Below are 18,355 nucleotides of genomic sequence, written 5' to 3' on the forward strand. Positions count from 1 at the left end.
AGCCAGCAAGCAGTGGGGATAAAGACCCATATTGTGCCTTTCTGATCCCAAGGCTATCCCCCTCCCCCCTTCCATTCTTCGGTTTACTCAGCAGAGCTACCCTGATTCACATAAGCTAACAATCTGTTTGAGAAGAAACAATTAGGCCCATAGAAGTTGTTGACATCTTATTTTCATTTTTTTCAATGGCATAATGGGTACTCCAGTCTAGCTTGTCCTTTTGTGCTCTCCATCCCAGGCATTCCTCCCAAATGCAAAGTCCCTGTGAGGTTGGGGACAGAACAGTGGCTCTCCCAAGCATTTTGGACCAAGAGACTGCTAGCGACACTTAGCATTTCTCACAGAACATGATGTGGGCTGCTGAGCAGGCTATTAATTGAAAACACTGCTCAAACCAGGCAGGCTCCCCAGGCCAGCTGCGGGCCACTTCCCAGCCTTCAGAGCACATAGTGCTGGCAATTCCTGGGACCAGCTGTAGGGGTTGGGCACGATGGAGTGTAGTTGCAGGAGGCTACAAGAACAGCTCGGGTGTCTTTTCCAGGAAGTTGGGTGCACACTCCCTGCTTCTTTCTCTGTTGTCTTTTGGAGTTCAGCTTAAATCAGATGTGGAAAACAGCATCCTGCTGCAGAAGAGCCAATGGTCCTACAGACAGCTACTATAAAAAATCGTACGGGAGCCAGATGCCCCCGACCATGACAGAGATTGATCAAGTGGCTGGTGGTGTCACCTTTCACTTTGCTTTGGCAAGGGGGAAGCAAGGAATGATGGAAAGTTTTCAGGTGGTACTTTCAGAAAGTATGTAAGGGATTTTTTTTTGTTTAAGTGCTGCAGACAGGAAAGAGTCATTCCACACCACGCAGTGCCAGCACAGAGACAGAAACAAAAGAGGACGGTGGGTAGCAAGGAGCAGTCACTCCTGAGGAGCAGCCCTTCCTGACTGCAGCACGCTGCAGATGTGTGCTTCGTGAGAGGTTGGATTAGATCATCGCCACGCAAAGGAAATATATTAAATGTGCCTCCTGGAGGTATGGGAGGCTCTGCGACAAGTCTCCTGGGGCAGGGGGAATCTTTGGCTAGAGAACGGCTTTGAAGAAAAGAAAGAGAGATGCTCGGCTGTGCTACCAGCAGCCTTTGCAGAACCGGTGCGCCAAGCCTTCCTGCGGGCTCTTTCTGCGGCAGAGGACGTGTTTCGCTCGTCGGCGCGTCCAGCCTGCCCGGTAAGTCAGGGATTGTCCCTGGAAGCAGGGCGCGGGGGAATTCCTCCCAGCCGGACCCCGCGACGTGCTGCGGGGCCACCCGGCAGGTGCTGCCCCGCACGGCCCCTGCGCGCCGCCAGAGGGCGCTGCGCCGTGCGCGCCGCCGCGCTGTCGGGGCCGCGCCCGGGCCGCCCCCGCCCCCGCCCCCTCCCCCCCGGCGGGCAGCGAGCGACGGGAGAGGTCAGGGACAGCAGCGGGGACAGCATCACCCTGGGCACCGCATCCCTCTGCCCCGCGGCTGCACGCCCTGGGCGTGCCCGCTGTCCCGTCCTGCGCAGAGCATCCCTTTTAAAGACATCGCTTGGCGCAAAGGCGGTCCCCGAGAGCGGGACTCTAGGTCGAAGCGAAACTTTATTGGAATAAGTAAATAGCAAGGGTTTATATCCTATCGCGCTAGCAGAGCGTTTGCTCATCTTGCTGCAGTTTGCAGTGTGTGACCAGATACGGGTGGTTACTTCTTGTCTTCCTTCCCCTTTATATTTCCAGTCTGGGAAGCAGCAAAAAAGTTAGTGAAAAGAGTAACAGCATCAGAGAGAGAGAAAGAAAGAAAAAAAAGGATGAGGCGGGTCAGCCCAGCAGCCAGCCTCAGGAGATGGTAAAACAGAAGAGCTATTCATTCTGAGAGCCAGTTGCTCTTCGCCCTGCTAGATTATACATTGGACACCTTATTAAGAGTTGATCCTCCAGCAGCCCCACCCAGGGCTGTGCTCATGCGCTTAACCAGAGGAACGTAATCCCATTTCACTAGTGATGCCTGTTACTGGATAAGCACATGTGCAAGCGTGGCAGAGGATGCAAGGCAGAAAGGAGCAGCACTCTGGCTGTTTTCTGAACTGTCAGTTTAAGAAAAGAAGATAATGAGTTTTGGGAGAGAATGGGGAGGAGGTTGGTTTGCACTAAAATTTCGACACTTTCGTGACGATGCTAGCTGCCTTACCAAATGATTTAACCAGCATGATTTTTGTTTTTGTTTTTTTGCTTGTTTTCTCAGTTGTAACTCAGAAATGCTGTCTCTCTGGCATAGTGTGCCAGCCCAAATGTTGCTGCTGGAATCAAGCACTGGAGGAGCCTGACGAGATATAATGCCACCAAGGCAAAGGCTTGGTGTGGGCCTCTTTGGTGACTCCCAAATTTCTCTTCTGATAATTTGCTTGGCTATTTACTTCTTGTCCGATTAGCCCAAAGGTCTGAAAAAATTTAGGCAGATTTCAAGTTGAATGGTTGTTGTGGTGAAAATTTAATGGAAACTTTTGTTTAACATTTCAGCAAGGTTTTATCAACTTTTGCCAGACTTCCAAGCTTTTCAACCTTCACACACCTTTTAACCATTTGAAAAGTTGTCTGACTGGCATTTGAAATGCACAAAGTTACTGCCAGTTGTTGTCAGAAAAAAAAAGCCTGATATGGGCTTATTTTTGTGCTGAAGAAACCAGGATGACTTATTATGAACCTGTTTTAGTGTCTCTGAACAATACCCCTGCTCATACATGCACATTTTTCCTCCCAGGCAGGACCAGCTGGAGGATTCATGGAATGTTAGATGCATCACAAAAATTCTGCGTTGTCAGGGCATTTATTCTGAATAGTGTATGGATTCATGTGTGGTTGGTTCCCCTATGGGGGTACCCCTGTTTTACTTTCCTTGGCTGGCAATTTAAACATAGTTAGATGCATTGCAACTGAGCAGTGGTCAGGAAATGGAAAAGTAACATGGAAATGGAACTTTAAAACAACGTCCCCTCCATGTGCAGTAGTGATTTATGAACATAGATTCAGGTGTATTTCAATGGTACCTCAACTTTTTGTCTTGTTTTGCATCTCATGTAGTTGAAAAGCAGCTTTTGGATTTGTTTTAGGAGGAAATAAATTTCTTTCAGATCCAATTACCATTAGTGACTAATTTTTTATTTGGAAATGTTTGTGTGATTCTCTTCAGGTTCTGAATCCCTGGCTGTTACTTGTGTATTGGAAAGCAATGACTCCTCAGATGTTCCTGTATCCCTTTATCTGCCTGCAATCACTTTATGAGCTCATGAGTACGAATTCAGGACATCTTTGACATTCCTCTCTCATTTCTTCTCCTATTTTTTACATAGGGTGCTTTTGCCAATAACTCTTTCCTAGTAAAACAAAGCCTCTGAATTCATGCTGTGTGTTTAAGTCTGTCTGTATGTGATTCCATGTGCCTTCCCTCCTCGCCTCCCCAAAAGTTTGAGCCCATTGACAAAAGAATACAGATCTGAAAGTGAAGTTCCTGTGAGTTTGAAAGAGAGAGGCAGATGGGTACACGAAAGAGCCTGTTTGAGCCCGAAGCATCAACATGCTACCAGCTCAGCTCACCTTTTATCAGACACCACGGAACTCCCAGAGGAGTCCCCTGGAAATCAAACCTCATCCAGTCTCTCAGTCATGTACTACTTGTTCATGCTGATGGTTTTGATTCATGCTGGTGGTTTTGGATGTTTGTTGGAACAGAGGCAGGAAGGCTGGGTTGAAAAACTGGAGTTTCTCTTTTGTTCTGCACTTCCAAGATTTATGGGTATCTCTTGCAGGTTGTGTCCTAGGCAGCAGGGAATCTCTGTCCCTGGTGCACACAACCTCCAAAGTGGGTACTTATTTTGTTACAGAGTGATATAACTGTCAGGTTTCGACAGTGTCATGTTTCAGAAGTGTGGATGCCCTTAAATCAATTTTCACTAAAGTCATGAAGGCTTTGAACATAAGAGCAAAGCCTTGAATTTAAGCTGGGGTGAGTAGTCAGCAGAGCAAAGAACAGAACTTAAGCTTGTTTGGTGGTCTTGTGCTGCTGAATAAATGGCTTGAAGCATTCTTGCATGGGTTGTCATTTCTAAAACCATTAGGTTGTAGAAATCAAGCATAAGGGCCAAGTCCAATCTTTTCAGTTATCTGATTGGAAATAGTGCTGAAGGATTGAGGCTTTTGCAGCAACAGTTATTGGGGTTTTCAGGGTGATGGAATTCAGATGAACACTAAATCTTCACTTAGTCTTAATGCCAGCAATGAACATTATCAAAGTGTAAAATACTTTCCTATACCATCATCTGCCCAGGCTCTTGCGACAATTCAGCTTCTGCCACCTTCATTCATTTGCTGATCTTAGTCAAGCCCTTGAAGAGTTGGGTAATGGTGTTATTTGCATGGGAGGTGAAGATAATGTAGAGATGGGTGTCATATGTGTACTGCTGACAAGTCAGTCTGTGGTGCCACTGAATCTTCTCCAGAGGCTTTATATAGATATTGAACAAGCTGGGTGAGAGGAAGGACTCTTGAGTTATTCAGCAGGTGGAAAAGGTTTTGGAGGTTAAGGAAAGAGCAAGTGTTTATCATAAATCTCTTGGGTGTACGAGAGATTTATGTAAGGGATGTCTGAAGATGTACCAGCTCAGCTGTACCAGCTCAGCTCCATAAGGCTGTGGACAGACATTTATTTTCAAACAGCTGAGCTGGTTGGAAATTTTACAGCCATTCCAGATGCTTGCTACAAGTCCTCTGCTGATGGCACCTCCACCCCTTGCTCTGCTCTTAGAAAAGGTTGTCCAAGGTCTTCCCAATCTGTCAGGTGAAGCCTCTCAGATAGTTTTAAGTGCTGGCAAAAGTTGTGCTTGTTAACCCAGCTGACATTCCTTACCTTTAAGAGAGAGCACCTTTACTAGCATTGCTTTACCCTAGATTTTAGAAAAGAGGAAGAGGATAGAAGGCAGCTCAATCCTTTCCCACAGAACATGTCCACAGCCCCAGACAGTTCCTGCATTACCTCCTACAGGTCTGAAGATGTGTGTGGAACTGGATGCATTTACTGGAATAGATTATATTACTCCTGTTTCATGTGAATGTGTACTTCTACATTTTGTGCCAAGCACGTGTGTTAAATACATGTGAAGTATTTGTTTGTTACATGAGGTAACTAAAATGGTGTATTTGGAGCTGTGTCAGCCTCCTGTGTAAACAAGGGCTCTAGGGTGGGTACACAGTGGGGTAGAAGGTAACTAAGAGATCATTATTTTCCAAATTTACTAACAGAGCATTCACAAGAAATTGGTATTAATTATTACGTTACTACCACTGTGGTTAAAGCTGAACCAACAAGTTATAATAAAATCTTTAAGAATATCCAGTTGGGCAATAAAGAAAGCTTCTGTACTCAAGGGATCATTCATGAATGAGAGGAAGGAGGAACAAAATGGGCAGGTGGTTTTTAAGAGATCCTGTAGTTCCTACAGGGTTTCCACATCCTAAAATAAAGAAAACTGTCAAAGAATCCTTGATGCATGCACAGACAAAACAGAGCAAGCTATAACACTGTGTGTGGCCTAATGGTAAATGTGTGTGTGTGTGTGCTGATAGTGCTTTAACACAAAGAGCTGTTAGTACTCACCATGATTTTCAGCTAGTGAAACATGCTCTCCTTTATCAAATGGTAACCTCTGAGGACTGGTGAGACTCAGGAGTCTTCCCAGCATCCATGAAACAACCTGCAGCCTTTCTGAAATGTAGAAATTGGGACACAGATTCTAAATTCTCCCTTCTCAAGAAAAAAACCCTTCTTTGCATGTAAAACTGCTCATTTATTGTATGACACAAACCTGTAAAAATGGACCAGCCCTAATGTCTGAGCCTGACTCTAAAGGAGATCCCTAATTTACTGGTCATCCTGTTTCTGAACTGGGTCAGAATGGAGCATCCTACCTTAACAACAGTCTGAAACTCCAGTGGAATTTGGACTCTGATCCAAATGCAAGGCACAGGCTCTTCTCTGAATAAAAATAACTAGATCACAAGCTATTCTGGGGTGGTGACTTTTAGACAAGAAATGTAGGGCTTATATAGGTTTTTACTCCTGTCAAATACATCTGGATGCTGCCCTCCTTCCAGCTGATATTTCCAAAGTGCTTTCATTAGCTCACAGCCAAATAATCCTATGTGGAACGTGGAAACTGTAGAACAACTGACATTATTAATGGTAAACACTGGTGGTTTTTTTGGTTGTTTTTTTTCCTTGCAGAATATTCTGCTACTCTGGTTGCTGCTGATGCTGATATAATTTCTGCCATGGCCTGTGATGAATAGCATGTACAATGCTGGGTTGAGATAAGAGCCAACAGTTTGTTGGAAAACCCTCTCTAAGTATGAATCCCCATGGTTCTGACTTTCTTGACAGAGAGGTGGTTAAAATGCTGTGGTTGGTACCATTTACATGACTGCCAAAACTGCTGATCACCATTGCCTTCTCCCCTCCAATAACACCTGCTGGCAAATCTTCTGGGTTTTTTCTTGTTTACTTGGCTGTTTCTGGTGTAATGATATTAATAGTTTCCATTAATGAAGAATGTGGTGGGATAGAGGTGTTTATAAGGGATGGGAAGCAGTACCCTGGGACTAAGTAGCAAGCACTAAAACACGTCTTACATCAGTGGGAGCTGGGAGTGTGTGGTACCCCACTGAGAGCATTCCCACTGTGCTCAGCAGATGCATGATGGGAGGGTTTTGTCGCTGTGGTTTAAAGTAAGAGCACTTTTCTCCTTGGGAGCTACACACAGTCTATGCACTTCAGGTAGTGGAAAGCTCTGGACCGTGTAAATTGTTATCCTGTTGGACTGAGGAGTGAACTAGTTTGCTTAAGATACCACAGGAAATTTTCAGCTTTGACAAGAGTATAAACTAGATCTTCTGATTTGTAGATCTGGGCTATAATTGAAGGAGTTTTCTTCTTCTTAACATAGCTGGCCTACCTTCTCTTTGATATTATCCCAGCTCCCCCTAATCACTGGGTGACATCTGATCTCTGTGACTTTTGTACAGGATCCAAGACCTATTGTACTTGGTCCAAGATCTCACCTTTCATTTCTGGCTCTTCTAATTTTGTTTCAGGCCCTGGCAAATCTGAGAGGCTCATCCCAAGTCCGTCTGCTGAGCCATTGGAAAGCAGGGATGCATCTTGGCAGTGTATCTTGCCATGGCATGGATATTTCCCTGGACCAGCCACAGGAATGGTCACAGTGTCCTCCACTAAACTCTAGCATGGAGGATGGCTATTGCCACCCACACACTTCCTGCAATTTCTGCTTAAACACAGTGATCTTTACTTGCTGCCTGTGGTTGGTATGTAAAGCTGCTTTCTGTAGCTTTGAAGCTGCTGCCCCCTCCAAACTGGCTTTTATTTTAGTGTTCAGTTCAGTGATTTCAACAGAGAATTTACTAGTCTCTGTGTAGGGTTTTATTTAGGGTCAAGCTAACATATAGCATTGCTTTTGTCAACATAATTATTTTTGTTTTGTCTCTAATCTCACTAATTGTTTTAGGGCTACTGTCTCTTTTTTGCCCCCCACTCCTTTAAGGATTTGCAGTCACTCTTTTGGGCTATGGATATCATGGGCCAAATCCTGCCCTCGTTTATACCTGTGAGACCAATGGGACTGCATACATGCACAGGAGAACACGGTTAACAGGATGCTGAAGTTGTTTGCCTGTTTTGAAAAGTCATGTGGAGGATGAATGTTGGGAAATGTCACTTAGGATTATATAATCCCTGAACCTGTAAATGCTGATGTATAGATAGCTTCTCTCCTAACTGCATACTTTTATTGGTGGTAGAATATGTTTTCAAAAATGGAGATGTTGTACTTGCTGTAGAACCCTTTACTAGAGATATAATACTTTTATAGCAGCTTTTTACACTATACAGCAGTTTTACCATCCAACCTAGTACTAAAGGTTTATCTACACCAGGGGATTTCACAGATTGAAACTGTATTCAAATAATGTTTAATATTTATACAGAGGGTGCAAATTGAAATTTAGGTTTGGTTTTATGGAGGATTTTTACTGTTCAGAATTTGGCAAATTTTAAAATCTTAAGTTTTCTTAGTTTCAACTCTTTTTTTTCTCTTTTTCTTAATAACTGGAAGCTTTGAGTTTTGCAGCTTACCTAATGCAATACAAGGAGACACAATTAAAATTAAAGTAGCTTTGAAACAGGAATAAAAAGGTAGCTATGCTGCACTTAAATGTGCTGTAAAATGTTTCAACGCACTCTATCAGGAACTCCTTGTTTTCCTGATTTTCTTCTCAAGGAAAATCTTGTCAAAGTCAGCTGGATTTGGTGATGTGTTTTGATTCCAGCAGAACAGTATTTCAGCAGAGATTTTTTTCCCAGTGGATTGAGAAGAGCAGGACCAGCAGAGCTGCCCATGTAGAGGGTGTTATTTCAGAAGAGGAGCATTCCCTCACTCATAAAGAGGAGTGATCCAATATGCCTTCCGTCCGGGGGCAGGCGTGGGAAGGAGGGAGGAGAGGGGGAAAAAGGATGCTTCCTTCCCAGCGCTCGGGGCTGCTGGCCAAGAATGTAAGTCTAAATTCAAGCCCAGTGAGTGCTGTGCCAGATCCAGAAAGTTTGGAGTCCCTTTGTCCAGAAGCTTGCGATACGTGAGGGAGTTGCCAAATGGGATGTGTGGCATCCATGTAATATATCTGATGCATGAAAACTGGTTCCTACTGAGCTTACTGTGTTGCCTGGGGCAAAAGTACTTCTGATTCCCTACAGGATGTAGTGATCACCAGGCCACTGCTGTTCTACGTAAGCCCAGCTCCAATGGCAGCTCAGGACAACCTCCCGCCTCGGGTCAGGCTGGGGCAGGTGGTATGCTCAGGGAGAGGAAAGGTGGTGCTGTGTTTGACCCTGCTCTCCCTCTCTGGGAAGGGAGGACCTGGTGCCGTTTGTATTTCTCCCCAGGCTGAACCATTAATGATGACAGAAATGAACCTTTCCCCCTGGATGTGGGCCAAAAGGCTTTTTTTTTTCCTTTCCCTTCCCTCTTGTCTCTTTCATAACCGTCATTTCCCCGTATCTCTGGAACATATCACGTACTACTGTCATGTGCTGTAGGTGCACTCCCCATTTTTTCTTCAGCTATGTCTTGCCTCCCATCTGTTTGATAAGGGCCTCTCCTTGTCTGGCTGATGCCTTTTTGCCACAGATGACAGGGTGGATTGAATCCATTGCTGCTGCCCCAAGGGAGAGCTGCTGCATTGAGGAGAGAGGGAAATCTGCTTTGGAAACACCACCTACAAGCCTCCATGTCAACAGGGCCATAGCAATTCCTGTGGGATGAGAGTGCCTGTGTTCCTGTGTCTCACTGGAAAGTTCAGCCAGTTGTGCTTGTGCAAACCCCTGGAGGGTTCTGAGGTTGAGCAGGTGTCAGTGAGGACACAGCCTGGGTTGCAGAACTTCTGTGACAGGCTGTGCTGGACAGAGAGGGAACTCGCCTTAGTAACAATTGGTTTTGAGTTTCATATGGTTGCCAGTGGAGGACAACAGGCAGAGGGAATCCTGTTTGATGACACTTCCCAAGCCAGTAGTACCCAGTTTGGGTTTCCCATTTTTATACTAATGGGTTCACATCAAATGCCAAGGTTGTTGAGGGCTGCCCATGGAGCGTGTCCCACACAGGGCATGCTGCTGTAGAGCCCTGTGCAAGGGCATTGCTTCAGCCAGTGCCCAGGCCAAGGTGCAGCAGAAGTAATGTTGTTTAATGCAGTGTGGTTCTCTTAGGCTTGAATTTCCACTAATCCAGTTCTGAAAGGGCCCACCAGGATGAGTGGCAATAGGTTTATAGCCCAAGTCCATACCTGGATCCAGGCCATTGCTAGAGAGAGCAAAGGAGGTGTGATCCCTCCATCCCTCATCCACCTAACATCATGATCCTGGGACACATTTCAAGAAGCTTTTTGGGGCTTCTTGTCAAAGCTGTGCTCCTGCACTGAGAGCAAGAGCTCTGGACCAGAAAACAAGAGCTAAAGCTTTTTTCTGAGGCTGCCCCTGAGCAGCTGCACTGTCTCATGGGCTGCAGCTCAGCTGCTCTGGCTCCACAGGCAGCAGCCCTGCTTGTCCCCAGCAGCGTGTGCCAGGAGGCGGGTTTCGGCTGTGAAACAGAGCATGGTCTATCCTGTCCTTCCTGGGTCAGGGTCCAGAGAGCATGCCCTTTCCCTGCATCTCACCAGCATGGGAGATAACCTTTCCCCTGCACCTCAACTGCTTCTTCATCTTCTCTGTTCACATCAGGGCTGTTTTTTTCCTGAGCACAGCAAACAATCCCCTGCCCTTCTGTCCCGTGCTGGCCTGGAGCAAAGCTTTCTGTGTAAGCCTCCCAGGCAGTGTGACTGGTTTCTAGCACGCTACAGGCAGGCCTGTATTCAGATGAATGTGCCTGTTAAATATGTATGAATCTGATCGACTTCCTAGTTGTCCAGGTTTTATTCCTTTTTATTCATTTGTGGATGCCTCCTGCTAAACAGGGAATTCTAACCATGTCTCAGTGAGTTTTGACTCATTTAAGAGGCTGCCCTTAATCTGCCTGCCTTTAAAGCTTCCTCCCCTCCTCCTCCACTCCATCTCCCTCTGGCTCATTCTCCCCCCTCCTCTCTCTCTGCAGCTGCTGGACAGCTTTGTGACCACCAGTTCGGATGGCTGTTTGCCACTCTCCCATGATTGCTGCCATGTGCTGTTTCCCTTATGCCTGTTCTCCAGTCAAAGAGGAATTCTCCTCTGCAGAGAGCGAAGCCGGCAGTTGTCTCTGGACTGAAGTGGGAGCTCGTGCTTAGCTCTTACTCCATGAAAAGCCTGGCAATATTTTTTTTATGGCGACCACGCAGACTTGGCAAACAGCAGCAGCAGCAGCTTTCTCAACCCAGCTGCTGGCTGCCTCTCTGCCACAGGTTCCCAGCCGTCAGGCAAGCAAAACGTGCTCAGCACCTTCCCAGGAGCGACTGATGGCACAAATGCTGCGGGAGGATGGTTGGTGGAGCAGCGGGAGATGCTGTGGGGTGGGCGGGATTTTGTCCTTCTGGCTTCTGTCAGGAGGTGGGATGAGTGGCAAGGGGCAGCCTTGCAGCTGCGGGGGCTTGTTGACGCTGCAACAAGTGGTGAAGCTGGAACAGGAAGCTGGTGCTTTATAAACAGACTTATTGTTGTGAGTGGGGCAAAAGTCCCAGGGACAGCAGTGCCTGTGTGTGTAGGTTTAACTTGTATAACCTGCCTTTGCTGGGACTTTGGATGGGATTTTCAGTGGCACCAAAGGAACTTCAGTGCCCGAATCCTGCTGTGATTTTGCCTTTTAAGCTTAATGTTGATGTTTCCCTCCCTCCTCAGCCCTCGGGGAACCCTCCCAGGCAGGCCATGCTTGCAGTGATGTGAAAAAAGGGTGGGTTTTGGCAGAGAGACCTCCAAGTGCACATGCTGGCCCACAGGCTAGAGTGCCACCTGCTGAAGTGGTGGCTGGTCAGAAACAGCAACAAAGCTTGGATGAAATCAAGGACTTGTAGATTTTGCATCCTGCTCTTGCTGCATGTGTCCTACCAGTGTGTTTTGGGGAAGCTGGTGAGCCAGCCAATGCCTTGGGCATTGTGGACACAGGAAAGAGGACATCTCCAGTGTCCTCTTATGTTCCCTGATGATTTTGTGCTGGGTGGCAGTCCCCCCACAGGGATGTGTACAGGCCATCTGGATGGGCAGGTGATGTCAAATGTCCTTGTCCTCCCTAATCCAGGAGGGCATGAACTGAAAAAGGAAGTGTTTTCCCCTCCTGTGCTTTCCTGGGAGCAGTGGTGGCACTAACTCTGCCAGGAATCTCACTGAGGCCCCTGAGCTGCTCCAGCCTTTGACCAGGGTGTTGATTTCATGTTGACTTCCAGCCAGAGCCACCTCTGAAATGGTGGCATGGGTCAGGTTGAGATGGGTCCCAGGAGCCCAGGGAGTGTGGAGGCCCCTTTGTCACCCACCTGGTCATGGGGCAGCGTCCTTGGCCACTGTGGGTGGAGGTCAGCTCCTCCGCTGTCCACGGAAGGCTTCTGCTGTGCGGTCTGTCCACTGGGTGATGTTCCTCCAGGGACAAAGCCCTGTGAGACCCACTCTTGTTCCTTCCAGGAGCTAAGGAATTGACAGTGCTGCTGAGGCAGGAGCCAGTGAGAAAGTGGCTACTTCTCCTTCCCCTTTATTTTTTATACATTTATGATTTACTTTGCTCTATTTATTTTCACTTTGTTCTTTTTTTATTTACTTGGCTCTACTCCATCATTTTTACTTCTCTCCCCTGAGTGTTCTTCAGACTGATAGCCCTTTTCACCCTGCTTTCTGCAGCTCCCTCCCTGCTCAGTGGGAAGGTTGTTCCTCAGGTGTTCATTCCTGCATGTAGAACAGGAATCAGGGAATTCCTTCAGCAGAGGAAGCTGTGGGAGGGCCATCCCGCTGCCCCAGCTGGGCATCAGTGCCTGCACCAGCCTGCTCTTAGCGAGTGTGACTCAGGTGTCCTCACTCCTGCTCCCACACAGTTGCTGACCTTTTCCTGCCACTTCTGAGATGAGGCCACAGGCTGCCTCTCACACAGCCTGTCCCTCTTTAAAGATATGATAGAGTTCCTTTATCTCCCAGTGCCAGGCAAGCCTGGGATGCTCAGAGGTGCAGATAACGTTGCTGCTGTGTGTACCAGGGGCTGGGCAAGTGAGCAGGGAACCTCTCTTCTCCCTTAGCACTCAGCAGGACAGCCTGGTCATCTCCCAGCCCTTGCTGTTGTTTTTGGGGGACCTGGCTTCCCTTTGCAACCCGTTAGCAAATCACAGTGCAGCCCTTCCAGGTCTGGTGACCGAGTGGCTGTGCAAAATCCTTGAGGAAGGGGCAGCAGCAGAAAACAGTGCGCAGGGGTGGCTGGCTGCAGCTCCACCAGGAGTTGCAGGGCTCTGGAGCAGTTTTGGCCTGGGAGGATGGTTGGGTTCAGGCTGTGGTGCAAAAGCTGGTGGAGAAGCCAGGAGATGCACAAAAAAGCAGTTCATGCCCTGGCAAAGGAGTTAAGGAGAAACTTGAGCCCTTCCTAAACATTCAGGGTTCTTGTTCCTTCAGGTCCACTTGTCCAGGAGCATAGTGTAAAGGTAAATGTCTGGGTACTTATGTGCTCTGGTATAAATTCAAAACTACTTTTGGTAAAATCAGAGAAGAAAGAGCATAATCATAGTCACCGTTACCACACAGTACCTGTGATGCTCCCATCCAATACCACAGTGCATTTTCCTGTGATATTTTACAGTGAGAACATAAAGCGTGGAATTTCTCAGTTTTATAATTGCAAGGTGTTTACAACAAGAAAAACGTGGGGATTCAATATTGTACATATCATTGGATTAAAAGCCTGTCTCTCAACTTATTTACTGCTCCACCTATGGCTTTTACTGCACCTGTCTTCACAAGCATCAGAGCATTCATGTTTTGTCTGTCTTTTCATGACCAGATGAAGTCATCTTGGAGTATGGGTGCGGTGGTGAAAGACACACACAGTGAATTTACATCTCTTGGAAAAAGGAAGAAGCCAAAGAAAGATTTCCCCTGTGAGCTGGCATTTATCATCAGTGTGAACATCTTAGTCAGCACAAGCTCAGACTTCTAAAATTGTGCAGCCCTGTGCTGTGAGGGCTGTAGCCTCTGCAGCTTCCTGGTTCCCTGAATTAGCCAAGGATGAAGGCTCCAGGATCTGGTGCTTTTCTGGCAGGAATTGCTGAGCCCAGGTCAGGTGACTTGCAGGCTCTGAAACTTGGTGTGTGACCCTCCTCCTCTGGAATGTGGGAAAACACCCTCCCATTTGATTTAAACAGATCACCTCAAGCCAGATCCTGTGGCATGTTGAGCATCAGTGGATATTGGCTAGATAATAGAATTAGTTGGGAGAAACCTAATGTTTTGTGGAATCATTTCCATGACACAGATATGTTACTAGAGTGGGATGTTGCATGTTTAAGTACTCAAGGTTCCAGGAAGCAAGAATGTGCAGATACTCTGACTCACTGGAAGAAAAATTACTTCTAATGACTCAAACACTTGGATACTGTTGTGTCCTCATTAATCACTGTGCATCACCATGGGTCCAAAAGCCTCCTTTCAAGACCAGAGAAAGTTTGTGGCCTTGAAGATTCCTACTCTGGTGCGGGTCTCTCGGTGGACAGATTAACCTCTTGCTGCCCATCAGTACAGTCTGTGGATCTAATTAATTTCTGGGCTGTTACCACAAATTACCTGGTAGGCTCTGAAAGCCTGATGATGGTAGTTTTGCCTAAAAGAGGGACTTAGCAGGGGACACTTCGTTGGGGTGGCCATGTGACTTGAAGAATCCCTGCAAAGATATACTGCATGTTGGACAGCCATCTCATGGACAAGGGGCTGCAGACTCAGTCTTTTCTGGGAGGAGATAGATCCTGTGATGTGTTAGAGCTGGGAAACCCTGGGGAACCCTGCAACCCTGCCCTTCTTTTGCAAGAGAGCAGTAAGAGATGCCTCCCTTTGCCTTGACGTGCCTGGTTGGCCAGGAAGCTGTTCCCATTGGGCAAAAGGTGAAATTTATGTATTTCATAACTCTGTGTTTGGATTTTGTGTCCTGCACTTATTTTGCACAGCGTGGTACAGAACACAAGTATTATGCATTGAGATAGCTCATCTCTGCCCTAAGCCCAAAGTGCATTTTGCTGTCACCACAGGAAAATAGTATGACCACAGATGGAAGCAAAGAATGTTTCTTTTCAAAGTTTGTGCTAATTTTGCACTTAATTGGTATGTTACAAACCTAGCAAATCATAAATAAAACCTGAGTTTTCTTTTTTCTAAAACTAGGTCTTAAAATGTAACTTGCCTTAGATTTGAGTTGAAAAGGCAAGCTTTTGAAAGAGATGAAGCATGCCCTCATGTGGCAATGTTTTTTCCTTATAATACCTGTTTGTTTTGGTTTTAATCCCCAAATAATCTATTACAACGAGTTATGTCATGACATCAGAACTGGCATACAGAGTGGGTGTTTTGATACAAAGCTGGCGTACACACAAAATATTCAGAAATAATTATATGGGCTCTGACTCTCTTGTTACTTGAGTCCCTGCATGAGTGCTTTTATTCTAAAATAAGACTAGCTCCACACAGGAGTTCACAAATAAACAAAGGTGTGGATTAAAACTTGTCCTGTCCTCTGCTCTGTGGGAAAGTTGCTTTCCACAACTGAGAGCAAAGTTTAAAATTATTACAAAGTGGACAACTTTGTTTAAAACCAGAATAATTGTTTTTTAAGTCAATTTTAAGCTAAACCAAAATAAACTGAATATTAAATACACACTCGCAGAGCTGGCCTGAATAACTCACTTTTAAAATCATGGGGTTTTTTGAGCGTGTAGAACTTCCTCATGTCTATACAAGGCTTGCAACTGCGTAGATAAACTTTTGGAAACCTGGCTCTGCTCTGAATTTTACATTTTTGACACATAAAGGTTGCATCTTAAAACCTCAGCTGACACTTCCCAGCTTGATAAATAGGGAAGTTCTACTCTTTCCTGACACAGCATTGTCTGCTTTTGCTGTAGATCGATTTCCTGTTTTTTCTTCCCTGAACTTAAACAGTAAATGTAGTTCATAGAAATTACTGGATCCCAACAGCTTATTGGGACTTTTTATGGCATTCTTTTTCTATGATTAAAGATGGATTGGTATCTTTCATCCAGAGCACCATAGAGAATAAAGAAGAAAGGGATGGTGGTCATGGGAAGTCTGACTGGGAAGCGTGTGATGGATGCCATTAAGTTTTAAACTTCAAGGAAGCATTTGAAATCCCAGGGTTTCCAGTCTGCTCCCTGGTCACTGTTTCCATCAGTTGACCCTTTAGCAGATTCCTGGGAAGATGTCACCTGGGAATCACGTGCGCCACAGGCTCCCCGAGGTTCATGATCTTCCTTGCAGAGCCTTGCAAAGCTCGCAGGGTGGTCAGGTCAGACAAAGAGCAGTAGCAGTTGCTTTCTCCTTGTCTTCCTCTCCAGGCTACATTCCCTGCTAATACAGGCAGCTCCCTCCTGTGCTGAGGGTAGTTTCCATGGGATCAGGAAATATGAGAAGCGGAGAAGTGGGAAACGCTGGATCCACCAGGCAAACCTTGGCTCTGCTGGGGGGCCTGAATGTGTGTGAGAGCTGTGGGTGGTCTGAATTTTGGGTGCTTGAGCAGGCTTTGGATATCAGTGTGGATATCCAAGTGGCTTTGGGAGGACTTCAGGCTGAATGAGAAGTGAATTCCCTAAATCTCTCCTCTAGGGTCTCATTGACTTTCAGCGAAATCCTCCCTCAGAGGCAACTCGTCAATCTTCATTCATGGAGTTCTCAGTGATGCTCTGCTATCGAGTTCCCTTTGAAAAGGTTTCTGTGCTGTAATCTACTGGCTGGTTACTTAACTGGTGCAGCTTACGGACCTCCACTGCTTGTTGCAGGTCTTGTAATTTTTAAGGGTTTATTTCAGCTCCTTTGTGAAGGGTAAGGAAATGGATGATTAGCGAAATTCTTCCCAGTATTTTACAAGCATTAGTAAATGTTGACTAAAGGGCAATCACACTGTTGTTTTCGTGGAACTGTGAAAGAAAGACTGCTAGATTAAGTGCAATACTGATCTTAAAGTCACAATTCTTACTCAATGTTTTTTGCACTCTGGTGCAAAAACTTGTATGTGAGAACGTGTGCTTGTAATGAGCCAAGTAATTCAGCACTGCAGGAATCCCACCAACTTCATCTCCAAGCTGGTAATGAACACAGGCCTGGACATGTCCAACTGATGTGTCTGCCTGCAGAAATTACCTCAGTACAGTCAGTGACAGCAGTGTCCTTCAATGCTGGGTTTGATGCAATAAGTGCACGTGTCATTTCTGCTTTGCTTCCTCTTCTTGCTGTGCCCTGGACTGGTCACAGCTGTGCTCTGCTTTCTGTAATCTAGCCAGAGACACCCTGTGCCTGGAAAAAGGCGAGCTGGGCAGCTGTGTTGGAGAACTTGAGTCAGTCTCCAGCAGCTACTCGATCCCTGTGCCTTGCTGCTCTTTTGCATGGCTTCAGTACCTGAGCCAGTGTGTTTCCAGCTGGCAGTGGTGTGCCTGAGCAGTGTTGAACAGCAGCTGCTTGGAGGACCAGAGTGGTGTGGTTGGAGCAGAGGTGCTTGCTGACGTAGCTGACTAGATGAACTGGTTGACTGGTTAAATATTGGTGGCAAAAGAACTTGCAAAGCTGCTTTGCAGGAGTGGGTGGGTCTCAGCCACATCCTCACTGGCTTTTGTATTTGTCCTCAAGCCTGAGTTCCATTTTATGTACACCCTTTGCTTTCTGCTCTCCTTCTTTTTCGGCAGGAGATGTTTCCAGTATGTTGTGGCAGTATTTCAGAAGTGAATGGAGACCTTCGTTGGATGAACAAAGCCTATCCATGCTCTGTCCAGCCTGAAAACACCACAGAAGGCATGGGGGACCCAGTCATGGTCCTGTTGCTCATCTTTCAAACTGCAGGAGTTGAGTGGCAATGACACTCCAGGACACACCTCCCTGGAGGAATCACCGTGAGACTCATGGCGACATCTCAGCAGGTGTTTTCAGGTGAAGAGCACTTAAGGCCATGGATGTGAATGCTCTCTCTAAACCCCCTTTTCCCAGTCCCTTCAGCAATTTTTAATGCCTTCTGTTCAGGTTTACCTGAAGCAGGTATTAGAAGGTACACAGCTCCTGCTGCTCCCTCCTGCAATACTGAGGTGCAGGGCAGGCAGTCCCCTCCTCCCTGAGGGACTTCACCCATGTGTGCTTCCTGTGTTGTGGGGCTCCAGGCTGTTTGCAGAGATGACACATTGACCATTTTTGCTTCTTGCCATACACCAGTGACCCCTGGTGAGATTTCCCACTGACGTAGCTCACCACACCAGTGGGATGTCAAGGTGGCAGGGGGACAGCAGCTGTTGGGGATATGGAGGGAACAGCTGGCTGCTGCCTCAACTCTGCTGCTTTGGGGATGCTGGCTGGAGAGGTGGGGGGCAGGAGGGGAGAGATGCCTCCAAGAAGGACCTGGGCCACCATGCTCACCTTCATCCAAACCCATCTGCCCCGCTTGTCAAAGGCGATGTCTGCATGGCTGCCCAAGGCTTTAACACACGTAGACAGACACCAGGGAAGTTTAATCCAGCTGGCTTGGGTGCTGTTAGGCAGAGAATTGCCTTCCCAACCTTTAATCACTAGAGCAAGTGCCAGGTGAGCCTGAAAGGTCACCGTCTT

At 46.6% G+C, this 18,355-nt stretch overlaps 1 long non-coding RNA gene across 1 annotated transcript in view; it reads left to right on the top strand.

Moving 5' to 3' along the window:
- The first annotated feature begins 436 nt into the window (after positions 1–436).
- The window catches only part of LOC146441549 (uncharacterized), a 51,170-nt gene continuing 33,251 nt past the window's right edge, over positions 437–18,355 (top strand). The window contains exons 1-2 of the long non-coding RNA XR_014849957.1: positions 437–1,218; positions 17,449–17,689. This is a non-coding gene — a long non-coding RNA (uncharacterized LOC146441549). The remainder of the gene's footprint in view (positions 1,219–17,448; positions 17,690–18,355) is intronic.

Source organism: Lichenostomus cassidix, chromosome 2, assembly GCF_008360975.1.
Source record: "Lichenostomus cassidix isolate B80296 chromosome 2, HeHo_3.0, whole genome shotgun sequence".
NCBI classification, from domain to species: domain Eukaryota; kingdom Metazoa; phylum Chordata; class Aves; order Passeriformes; family Meliphagidae; genus Lichenostomus; species Lichenostomus cassidix.